We start from the raw sequence: 12,469 nt of genomic DNA on the forward strand, positions 1-12,469 counted from the left end.
TTTCAGTCTAGGATTAGTGACTAAATATCAATAATCTTTTCATTCCAGCTCATATCTCTGGGCTCCTCTGAATAACCCCAGCACAGGCAGATGACAGTCTCTGCCTTAGAGATCTTGGAAGCTTAGACAGCCCAAATGTGAATCTGGGGAGACCACGGGAATCCTGAATAAAAACAAGGCTCTAACATGAAATATAAAATTATTCTGTAAGGTGTAGACTGTGAAGGGAAAGAAATGTAACCTTAACACAAGCCACAGACATTTGGAGAGCTGCAGCTGCTAAGCCCAAATTTGCAGTTTGCTAAGCAAAGTCTGTATGTCATACCTTCAAAAAGAGAAAGTGAGGTATGGAGAAAACCCAAACAGCAATTAGATGGGAAAAACAAGTTTTCTGAGAGGCAAATAAATAAATTCCTATGTATGAGATGTGGCTGAGGAAGAGCTCCAAAATGTTGTCCAGTGTTTGCTGAAGTGTTCTGTAAGGGCAACAGAAAGTGTTTTTCCAGAGATATGTGGAACACCTTAAAACCAACAGTGCCCACATTTTGAGGCACAGACAGGCACCAACACAGATCCCCTTGTAGGCAGAATAACTGCCTAGCAAATGTTTAACATATGCACATATGGTCCAGCATTGATGGAGGAGATGTGGGCTTTAAAGTGGACCCTGGAGCATGTTGTGATGGTATTTAAACTCAAATATGCAACAATACTAAGGGAAACAGTATGAAAGTAAATTTGTTTTGTACTATTGGCGTGAAAGACCAATTCAAAAGCAAGTAATAATTTTGATTTATTTTAACCTGTCTTGTCATTCTTCCAATAAGACAGGCAGGTAAATTTTCTTGTGGCTATATCCAGTTACCACTGGAATCAGTAGTAAAGATGCCATTTACCTCTGAGGCTGGGAACATTAATCCCAAATTCTTCTATTAAAACCTAGTCTAGACTTGCAAGTCCTGAAAAGACAGCAGGGAGAGCCCTCAAAAGGATGTCTAAATCCCCACAAGCTGGCACAGAGAACACTGCTTTCAGACAGAAGAAGAATTGATTCCTTAAGACAATATAGCAAGGAAAATGCTCTAGGGCTTTTACACACAGTGTGAGAATTGGATGAAACCGTACATAACATTTGGGCACTGTCACACAGCAGCCTGCAGAACATGGAAATTCCACGGCCATCACAGCATTAGTGGGCATTGATGCACCACTGAAATAAACCACACAACAGGAGAGATGTTCAGGAAAATAGCTGACAGCTAAATGTTCAAACCAAAAATATTCTCTCTAACATTTAGGATGAGCATTCCTGCAAACGTGGTTGAATGAGTCATGCTTTCAGTTAAAGGTTTTTAATGAAAGCGTAATGGGAAGGTGAGGGCCTAAGTGAGATTAATTTTGGCCCCTTAGGTTTGGTCCAGACAGACTCCAGCCTTGTCCAGCCAATATCTGGAGTCCCTTGAACCTCCTGTGGGCATTGGGAATGTACAAAATCCATCCAAAATATACAGAGGGACCTCCTCTCCCCTCAGGCTGTGAGCCCTGTGCTTGCTCTCTGTGCAACTCAGTGAATCTCATTCCCACCATAAGGAGGTTGCAAAAGGGAATGAAAACTAAAAAAACCCCAAAAATGAAAAGCAAGTATTTTGGAAGGCAAGAGACACCAGACCCAGTGGCCATCAACAAATTTAACAGATTGCTTCTATATGGTGCTTTCAAGAATCTTGAGTACAAGTTTTGACACTTTAGCAAAGGGTATAGTGCTTGCTCATGAGATGCTGTGAGATTTCTGGGGATGTTAAAACTGTGTAGTAAAACTCTGATGGTCTGCCCAATTGTGCACGGTATTTCAGAATTTAGAGATGCAAATGGATGAGCAAGGCACATAATGGAATTTGCAGAATTGCTTCTCTCTGTCTTTGGGTACTCTGCTGTAAAACTGGCATTGAATCCCTAAAGCAGCTTCTGGGAAAGGACCGATTTTATAAGGGAGATAAATCCAATCAGCCATCAGAGCATCTAATGACCCTCATGCCCAACCAGTTTAGCAATATTTTTGCTTAATTATACCCAACAGCACAGAAGAGAGAGACATCTCTGATGGGTGAGGTACTGCATGCAGATTTACAGAAAACCAGTCAGCTACACTTGGTGTTAGAGAACAGAAAGCAATCCAGTTGGAGAGTAGAAGAAACTGGAAATGAACTGTGCCAGGGTTGAAGAGAAGGTGCCAGCCAATGTATTTATCTTCACTTTTGCCAATACACACAATGGAGAAATGAGTAAAGTTCGAGTGTTAAACTGAGACTGCAGTGTGAGAAAGTTTCCATTCCAAGCATAAAAAACCCCAGCCTTCTTGTCTTTTCTGCTAGACTGTGATTCTGAATTTGTTAAAACAACCTTTCTCCATGAATACCTGGACAGATGAGATGCCATTGAATAGGCAGGAGGAGTGGAGAACCTTAGCATCTAGGAAAGAATGAGCATAACGTTGACAAAGTACATGTGTTCATGTCAGTTCAATCTGCTTATCCAAGTAGGAGGCCAATGGCAATTGTATGCAAATAACCAAAACAAGAGCAGAAGTGAGGTGTCCTGTGTGGATTTAAAAGCTGAAAAAGGGCAGTGTGATACTCAGCAGAGGCCAGCTCACTCGAGGACTTGTTTCTCAGGAAGGCTTCAGAGACCACACTGAACTTGAAGCCATATTTCTCAGAGGGGTGATGGTGCCTGGGTGAGATAATTCAGGTATGTTTTATGTGCCAGTGAGAGCTGGAAGCACAGCATTGAAGGTGAGCTGAAATGGAGATCTTGGTTGTCTCTGAGTTCTTAATTAGTTCTTCACATTCCTACTTGAATATGGCAAAAGAATGGCCAAAATTGTCCAAAACACATTCATGTGGGTGGGTACATGGAAGGTGCATGTGCCTACCTCTGTGCTGATATGGGAATGATTTTGCAGATGAAATGGGTACAGCACTGCAGAGGGGATCAAGGGCATGCTGGGGTTCGCCTGGAGCATTTCAAAATGCTGGACAGATTCAGACCTGAGCAATGAAGACCCTTCTTTCCTCTGCTAAACACATCTGAACATTATTGGTGCAGAATCCTTTCATGTCTCCTGTGACAGGCAGGAAGCCACACAAGAGGATTAGTGGGTGACCTCTGCTGTAAGCAGCACCAAGGGGTTTTTCCAGGAGACAAACTGCAAGGGAATCTGGCACTTATGAAGGCACAAGGATTTTGTCCTGACTCTAGAAAAGTGACTCCTGCTCTTGAAGGACACGAGGAAGGGTCACAATCCCACAGGCTGGCTGGCTAAGCAAAGGGGTGATCCCTTTTCCTGCTGACACACAGTGATGGTTGCAGGGTGGCCTTGGCTCTGTGGCCACTGACCACCCTGTTTCATGAAAGAAGGCCCAAGTATCAGTGATGAAGGGCTGAGCTGGGAACCCAGTGTCCCTCTCTGCACAGGGCTGGTGTAGCAGGCAATATTAGCAGAGTAAGAACCCTGCAGCCTGATGGGATCACTTACATATCAATTACTAGGAGGCAGCAGGGTATTATTTATACAATAAGTGCTATACAAAACAGCAGAGCAATATTTAGAGGGCAAATACTATGGACAGGAAAGCTACAATTTGCTCTGCACCAGCAGGATGTTCTGTGCACTCCAAAGTGCCAGGCAGGATGAGGGTGATGCCTTCATGCCAACTACTGTATGAGGACAGGTTATTATTTAAACCCCAGACACAATGGTAGGGAAAGAGTATTATTTACTAACCAAACCAAAGGCAATAGCAGCAGTGGCAGCAACTGCATGGTGTAATTTACAACAGAGGAAAAGACATAATTTGCAGACCAGTTATTACAGATTGGGAGGGTGTTTGTTGTGGTAGAGCACTGAAGTATTACTTTGAAGCTGAGCACTACAGAGGTACAGGGTATTATTTATACACCAAACTCCAGAGAAACTATTTTTTTGGGGTAAGTAACAGTGACAGTTAATCATTTATATGAAAGCCATTCTGTAATTTCCAATATGTAACCTACATGACTATTTCAACCTTGAAACTGTGGTTACAGATGATGTAATGTTAATTATACTGAGATCTACAGCTGCTCTACCACAGGACTGCTAAGCTGGAATAATCTTCTGTAGTCAGTAGATTTAGGCCAGCAAAACTACTGAATCTGCCCTGCCCTGTGCAAAGCCTGTGGTGCCTGGGGATTTCCAGGGGTGTTTATCCCTGACCCTGGGCAGGGTCCCAGCAGGGGCTGCAGGTTTTGCTGTGGATTACAGGTTATTCAATCAGCAGCACAGTGACTGCTCTCTCAGCAGAGGTGCAAATGATGGATGGGAGCTCCAGCTGGAAGGGGTCAGCAACATTTTCATCTGTTTATCAGCAGCTGGCCTTTGCATTTTTTCCCCACACACCTTTCTCATCCAGTCTGTGATCTAACCTCAGGCAGGAGATGTTCCTTGGTTATTTCCTTTTAGTTTCCCCTACAGATTTTTGTGTCCTGTCAAATTATTCCTATTAAGTCAAATCTGTATGTCCTACAGCCATGACAAATGATTCCTTTTTGTTTTCAGTGGTTGTCTACACTACTAAATAAACAAATAATAGAGTGTCCAAGTCTTCTGCCCACTGCTAACCAAGGGCACTGGAGAATCCAAAGGCACATGGAAATTGCCAGACCAGATGAAACCAATGGAGTGTGCTCAGACCAGCATCCTGTCTTAGACAAGACCTATATTACCAGCTTTAGAGCAAAGTTCTCATCATCGAAAAATAGTGAGTAAGTTGCTGAGGAGGAAGTTTCTTTTAACACGAGGCATTTAGTGGCTCCCTTCTGCCTTGAAGCATGGGTATTTACATTCCATATTCTCCCACTAATGTACACTAGGTCTATTCGGCATGGCTTAATAGACAATTTTGCTCCTCTCAGGCCTAACCCGTGAGCATTACCCTGCCAGAAGAGATTTCCTGTCCTGATCACTTCATCCCCATGACATGAGGTGGCTGCCCTTGCCTTTTTGTCTCTTGTCACTTGATGTGGGCTCTGTTGAGGTGAGTCCCTTTCCTCCAGGAGCTGCCCTGCCCAGTGCTGGGCACAGAGGCAGGCTGGGTTCATCTCCCCACACCAAGGTGTCTCAGGAGATCCCTGGCTCCCTGATAACCTGCTGGCAACCAGGACTATCCAAGTGTTCAAGGGTCATGTGGTGCCTCACTAATATCAGAGTGAGCACCAGGGTCAGGCTGCCCAGACCCGCCTCTCATGGGACATCCCCTAACCCAAGTTCTTCACAGCAATCACTGCTCCCTTCCATCATAAGGCCCATGCAATCAGGACACAGGAACTGAGCACTGAGGTAGGGCTGTTCATTCACCTGAGTTAATTTTAGGTCTTGTCCAAAATTTTCTCTACTTCAACTGCCCCAGCTATCCTCTGGCTTGATCTATAAGTTGTATTCTATGGAAAAGCCACTAGTTGCATAAAGCCTTGGTTAACATAAATAGCAACTACAAAGGTGAAAACCCAGAGGATTATGCTTGTCAGAGGTCTTTAATTACCCTACTTTAATCTCTTGCTCCCTTCTCTCAGCAGAACTCTTTCTGTGCCTCTCCTCCTGCCCAGCTCCCTAGCACAGCAAGGTTTTCCCACAGCCAGCTCAGGAACTGCCAGACCTATGGAAATACACAGGCAAAGCCAGCTTCCAGGCCACATGCAGCATGTACAGCAGGAATGGGGTCCTGGTGGCTTCTGGACATCACTGTGTGACCAACATGCTCCATCTCCCTTATCCTTGCTTGGTCACAGCAGCAACGACACAGCTCCAGCTGCCTCCATCCATGGGCTGGAGCCTTTGGGAGCATTGGATCACTCCAGCTGATGGCACAGCAGTGGGGCTTGTAAAGCAGGGGAAGGAAGTGGGAGCAGGGTGCTCCATGGGGCTGCTACTTAACACCTCAGGGCATTTCAACAGCTGAAGCACATGGAGGGGCTTGGGGTACCCAAGCAGAATGGTTCTGGTGTTTCTCATCTTTCCCCCACCCCTCTGCTCTCTGCTCTGTACGGATCAATCCTCGGGGAGAGGGGATGCTATGCAAGGGAGACGTGGAAATTTTTCTTAAAAAAGGAAAGTCCAGTGAAAAGCACACGGAGGGAAAAAAAAAATCTCGGTGTGAAGCGTCTCAAAAAAGACTGCGACAAAACCCGCTGCCTATTCATCAGGCCAACAAAAAGCTTCTTTAGATTTATACTGTGAGCCCATTGAGAGGGAGGGGAGGGAGGCAGCTCACACACCGCCCTTGTGCACACAGCAGAGCCCGCAGACCTGCCCCGCACACACAGGCTGGGCTGTTCTGCCCGCTCACAAGGAAGCTCTGAGTTCTTAAAAGTAAACTGTAAGGTTTCCGTTGTTGCACTGGGCTCAAGTAAATTTTTTTTTTTTTTTTAAATATATATAACAGCTCCCTCTCTTTGCCTGTCCCTCTCTCTCCTCCACTCTTTAAACAGCCCCGGCTGCTCTGGGCTGCTCGGCAGCCGTCGTGCGCTGGCTCCCTATGTGGTCCAGAGCCGCTATGAACACGGCTTTTGTTAGTGATGCTGGGAAGCTGCCTGAGAGCGGCACACACAGCCCGGCTTGTTCCACACGTGGAGCCTGCAGAGGGCTCGGGAAGGGGGGGAAGGAGGAGGAGGAGAGCAGCTTGGGTTAGGATGTCTTGTGGTAGAGAAGCCGTGCCACCACTGGCAAGGGAAAGGGGGAAGCAAGGGGATGGAGGAGGGTGGTGGAAAAGATGCCTCAGGCAGCTAAGAAAGGTCCCGTTGATTTTTAAAATGGGACCAGCTGGCCCTCCACCAGCCCACGTTGCCGCCGGGTGTCAGTCAGCATGGGAAGGCAGTGAAGTCACTGGGTCCATGCAGCTTGCAGGGGATCTGCCCCGGAGAGGGAAGAAGAAAGTAAAGATGGAGTGGATTTTGGAGTCCTGCAGCCCCTAATCATTATGTGCTTTCCTGCGCTTAACAACGATCTAACCTTTCTTTCCATGTACATTAATTTATTTCGGTCTTTAAAGTGATACCATCCATTCTCTTTTCCTTTAAACCCCTTAATGATCCTCACTTATTGGGAGTGTTTTACAGAGATGAGCTGCAGTTTGCTCTGATGGAATCTAAGTCTGTTGAATCTTGTTTAGTGTCCTCTTTTCCTTAGTAAGTCTTCCCCTCCACCTCTTTCACACCCTCAACTTCCTATCCTGTCTGCCCTCTTTGCCCATCCATCCCCCAGGCCTCGTGCTGCTGTCAAATCTGGCTACTGAACAGGGAGGTGATTATATGAAACATTAAACAGCAGCTCAAGTGGAACAGATGGAGCTCCCCTCCAAAGGCTGCCCAGGCTGCAGAAAGAGCTCAGCCTTTGTCCCAGCCAGTGATGGTGGGAGGTGATGCCTCCCCTTCTCCACTCTGACAACAACCTGAAACATCTCAGAAAGGGGCAATGTCCCCTTTGACCTGTCAGAGTAGATACAGTCTCCTCAAGCCAGCAGGAAAATATAACATCAAACAACCAAAGCAAAGAAAGGAATAGTTCAGCTTCCAATAGTGCCTTTGCAGGATTTGAAATCCCACAAATTTCAGTCCCCAAACCACTGGCCCCTCTGCCCAGCCAACATCCCTTACTGGGAGCTTATAGATGGAAACCAAAGTCATGAGGAATGCTAAGAAATTCCTCTCTCCCAACTATTTCATTGTGGGATGTTTCCCCCTTTCCACATCTGGCAAAGCTATTTTAGAAACCAAGGAAAGCTTAACAAACTGACGTCTTTTTAGCTAAACAACTCAAAAGGGAAAGGTTAAAATGCACTTTTTATTCTGTGTGCAGAGCTCTACTGAGCACAAGATGTAAATGAGAAGTCCTAAAGAGTAGCAAATGAATGGAAAGTAGTAATTTCTGATAGAGATTCTGACAAATAAAACCTTTTTTTTTTTTTTTTTGCTCGCTCTACTTCTGAAGAAGAGCTCAGTTCCCTGAAAACTATTGCTAAAAATATACTTCATGTGTGAATGGCTTTGGAAAACGGGCAGGTACTGAGGAACACCCGGAGCAGCTCACTGGAACCAACCCAGGGGGCTCTGCCAGCCGCCAGCCCTGACATCCTCACGTACGGGGAGAGCTGTCAAACCCTCAGGCACCCTGGCTCTTTTCATTCTCTTTCTGAACTTTTCAGCGCCTCCAGAGCTCAGCCCCTTTCAGCCCCCTGAATTTTGCAGCCCCTTCCAGCTCAGGGCTCACCCTTTGCCTGCCTTGTGGCAGAGCAATGACACCGAGCAAAGCCATGACCACAGGAAACCCCAGCGCTGGCTGGGACACTCGCCACAAATCAGGACAGCAGCCTCTGTCCCCAGAGCTCGGGGACAGGGTCAGACACATCACCTGAGCTCCAGCAGCAGCTGCAATCCGCCACGAACACACGCTGATGGCTCAGAGGGAGAACGGGGATAACCCTGTCTCTGGTCTCCCACCTCATGATTCTGACTGTAGCATCTCTGAACCCATCCTTGCTTCCCCTCCCTTCCCCTAGCCAACCAACAAATTTGGCACACAGCTGTTGCCCCTGGCTGGAGGTCTGCTCCCCATAAAGTGTGGGGTGAAGCTGAAGCCCAGCACGGGCTCCCCTTCACAGCTGCAGGAGGCAGAAGCTCCAGCTCAATATCAATTTTACAACTTATCTCACATTTCTCTGCTGGTTGCTCAGCAGGGAAACAACCAATCCACTGAGAGCCCGCTTCTGTGGAGCACTTAGGAAAGTTAAGGAAAAGACAGCAAGGAGAGAGAAGGGAGGAAAGTGCGATACATTACCTTTAACAGTTCAGTGCAGTGCTTCCAGAATCTAAGTCCCATACACCTGGCAGAGAAACGAGGTCTTTTTCGGTGTTCAAGAAGTAAAGAGCTTGCCACTTCTTGCTGTTACTGTATGTCTTCTTCACAATCTCCAGATGAGTTTTCCTGCGTTTTTGGTTTGGTTTTTTTTTTTTTTTTTTTTTTCCCCGGCTCCCCAGAAGAAATCAAAATTCCCTATGTGGTATTTCAGGTCCTTTCAGGCAGTGGCAGCAGCAGCAAGCTTGAAGAGTAAGTACTGTGTGTGAATGGCAAAAAAGAGAGAGAGGGTTTCAGACCACATTAGCTGCCACTGGCTGCAAAAGAGACCATCAAACTCCTGTCAGCCTCCTTAGATACCTCTTGAAGAGCTGGCACTCTAAGTGTATTGGATCCTCCTCTGGATTTTAGAGTAAAGGTAGGCAGGCATCCAGGGGGCAGGGGGAAATAGGAGGGCTCATGGACCAAAAAGGAAGCCCAGCCTCTTGGAAAGAAGGAGGGAAAAAAAAAAAAAAAAACCCAAACCAAACACCCAACCCAGAAAAGAAAAGAAAGGGGAAAAAAAAGCATTACCGGAAAAAAAATACTGTAAATAGAGAAAGCCAAATGGGGAGTGGGGGATTAAATTTAGCCCTCTGGTTTGGAAGCAAACTGGCTGGGGCACCACAAGTGGTTGAGAGAGAAGAAATAGTTTGTGTAATAAAAAGTGAACGTGGTTTATGCAAACTAAAATAAGATGAAGCTAATTAAGGAACCTGAGCAAAGTTATGTGTGCCTACAGTGCAGTCAATATCACTGCAGTCTGAGCAGAAAGGAGCTGATCCACTGGGATAGCCCAAAACCAGCAGCAAACAGGATAGTTCAGGGAACTTCCACATGGCCCCACTTGCTGCTGAGGTAGGGAGGCAGGTGATGGAGGGAAGGAAGGGATGCTCCTGGAAAAGGGAAGCGCCTGGAGCATCAGCGACTGATAAGTGATATAAAGACAGAGAAAGGAGGTGTTTGGGAATAAGTTTGCTTAGAGGTTATTTGGGGTGAACTGGGGAAAAATGGAGAGCCTGTACACACACCTGGTAATGGTGGAGCCTAAAGAGACTACCCCAAAACTGAGGAGGATTCCACAACTGAATCCTTGGCAGTAGTGAAGTTGTGAGAAAGTGCTGAGAGAACTGTAATGTGTTTTCTTTTTCTTTTTTTTTATTCTGTGGGGCTGCTGGTACCTTTGAGACAGATAAAAAGCTGTGACTGGGGGGGAGGAAATGGGTCTGTGACTGCAGACCTACACCTTGGCTTGTGCAGGGGCCAGCTGACAGCTGGGAGCAGGTGAGAAACTGCTGAGGTGTTCGCAGTTGAGAAAAGCACTTTTGTTTGAAAAATCTGTTGTTTCTAACATGGAAAAGAGCACCACCAGCCTAAAGTAAAGGTAAAGTCTGAAACTGAGCACAGGCAGGTCCCCCTGTGCACCAAAACCACGTGGCTGCCCTCAGTATCTCTCCTTCCATTTCTCTTTCAATATGATCTTTAATATCTGCACTTCCTGCTCTTTTCCCAAGATCCTGCTTTTCTGTCTGATTTGTGATATAATAGTTTCTCCTCTCTCCATAAATTATTTTGGTCCCCTGCCTCACTTCAAAATCTGCTTCCTTGACTGCCTCACTTTTTAACCTGAGGCTCATAACCACCAGCCCTGCATCCATCATCCTGACAGGTAATGCTCCCAGACCACAGAGCATGGAGCCTCACTTCTCCCTGCAAGTACCTTATTCCATCTCAGAGATTCAATACCAAATTTTGGTTCTGAATTTCCCTTTGGATCATCCCCCCACACCTTTCTTCCCCCCAGTAGTGCAGCACTAGATACAAATTTCAGAACTTTCCAGGTGCCCATCTGTTAAAAGTCCAAAGGGCAGTGAAGGAAAGCTTTGGAAAGGACATTGGAAAGGACAGTGGCTTTGCCATCTGAAACACTGCTTTTGGTGCAGCCCAGGACATGTTTGGCTTTCTGGGCTGCAAGTGCACGTTGTTGGGTCAGTCTGAGCTTCTTATCCACCAACACCAAGTCCTGCTCCTCAGTGAGAGTAAGCTCTGAATCTGCTCTCTGCCCAGCCTGTATTTGTGCTTGCTTCCCCCACCTCACAAGTCTGTCAGTCTATACAAGTGCTGTCAGCTCATATCAGATTTAATTCTTCATCTGCTGAGATAAACCAGGGCCCTACTCAAAGGGCATTGGATCCATCCAAGGGCTGTCACCACCTGCAGGTGCTGGGTGGGCTGGGACAGCCAGGGCTGTGCTGGATCATCACCTGCCTCCCCCGTGCACTAGCTGGGGTGTTTCCTCATGGGCAGCACAGTGTAGCCATGGCAATGAAGGGAGACAGGCAAAACACACTGCAGATGGGGCATGACAGCTCATGCTCCAGGCAGGACTCGGTATTTCCAGCTGGGTATAAAAGACATATAGACAGGATCTATAAAATGTGACCTGGCTGATTTTGCTCAGACTCACGTACGTGAGACACTCCGAAACAGCTCATGCCTGACCACAGCCCTTTCTCCCCGTAACATAAAGATCTTTTGGGAAATGTACATGTTTAGTTGTTTTGCTGTGGAATAACTGAGCCCTCTGTACCCTCTGCTGCTGCCGTGGTTTGGCAAAGAAAACCTCATTTGAACCTTTGGTGAGCTTAAGCCAGGGAACAGAGAAAATTCCACTTCAGAGCTGACCGGTTAGGAAAATGTGATGCTCCACACATAGTGGTTTCTTAGGAGCTTCAGGAAAGGGATAGAAACTGCTCAGTACCTGCTGGCTGTCCCAGTTTTTTGTCTGCATCAGGAAGGATTGGAAAAACAGCTAAATATGTTCAGAGAAATTGTGATTCATAAACTGCTCTTGTGTTTGTTTGTTCTTTAAGCTGAGGAGCAGCCAGGTCAAAAAAAAGTCACATAGATGACTTTTGTTTTTTGTTTAAAGAAGGAAAGCAACAGTTCATGGCTTTTTGAAATACAGGTAACATATTGCAAAAGTGCTTGCACTTAGGTAAGATTTTTACATGTCATTATAAAGTTAAAAGGAGGCTTATGTCTATTCCCAGTCAAGTTTAGCCTTCAGGGAGCATGAATATTTGAACAGAGAACAAACCCTGTGGCCAAGTAAAAGTAGATAATAGCTTTTCTGTGAAAACTATTGAATATCCAGAATTTATATAGGGAAGCAGTCACTGAATGAAAATGGCCAGAAAAGGGAAAAACACCAGACAGAAGAAGGTTGTGTCAATTAAGGTGATAGTTGCAGTTTTTCAAAAACAATCAAAAGTGGGCTGGGGTAGGTTTTCAGCCAAGAGAGAGAGGGAAAGAAAAAAATAAATAGAACAATAGTAGAATAAAGAATAAAACTTTCAAACTGCTTTTAAAAATTGTGCTAATCAAACCACTCATGGTTGTGAACTGCTGCTCCTTTCCTACAACTACCAGAGCAGTCATTGCACAGCTCTCAGCTTGTCTTACTCTCAGAATGAAAAGGAGGGTATTGTGTCCCTAAAACACTTATCATTTCTGGAATTACTGTGTTTATTAAAAGATAAT

The 12,469-nt window shown here is 45.8% G+C and overlaps 1 protein-coding gene across 2 annotated transcripts in view; it reads right to left on the bottom strand.

The window, feature by feature from the left end:
- Window positions 1–9,331, bottom strand: part of ACAN (aggrecan) — a 49,252-nt gene extending 39,921 nt beyond the window's left edge. Inside the window, exons 1-2 of one of the 2 annotated variants that reach the window (XM_030955217.1) lie at window positions 9,248–9,331; window positions 8,870–9,146 (exon numbers count right to left, since the gene is read on the bottom strand). The gene's annotated coding sequence lies outside the window, so the exon portion shown is untranslated. Of the gene's footprint in view, window positions 1–8,869 lie in introns of both variants that reach the window. The other variant, XM_030955218.1, reaches the window with a different exon arrangement.
- Between the last annotated feature and the right edge of the window lie 3,138 nt (window positions 9,332–12,469).

This window comes from Camarhynchus parvulus, chromosome 10, assembly GCF_901933205.1.
Source record: "Camarhynchus parvulus chromosome 10, STF_HiC, whole genome shotgun sequence".
Taxonomy (NCBI): Eukaryota; Metazoa; Chordata; class Aves; order Passeriformes; family Thraupidae; genus Camarhynchus; species Camarhynchus parvulus.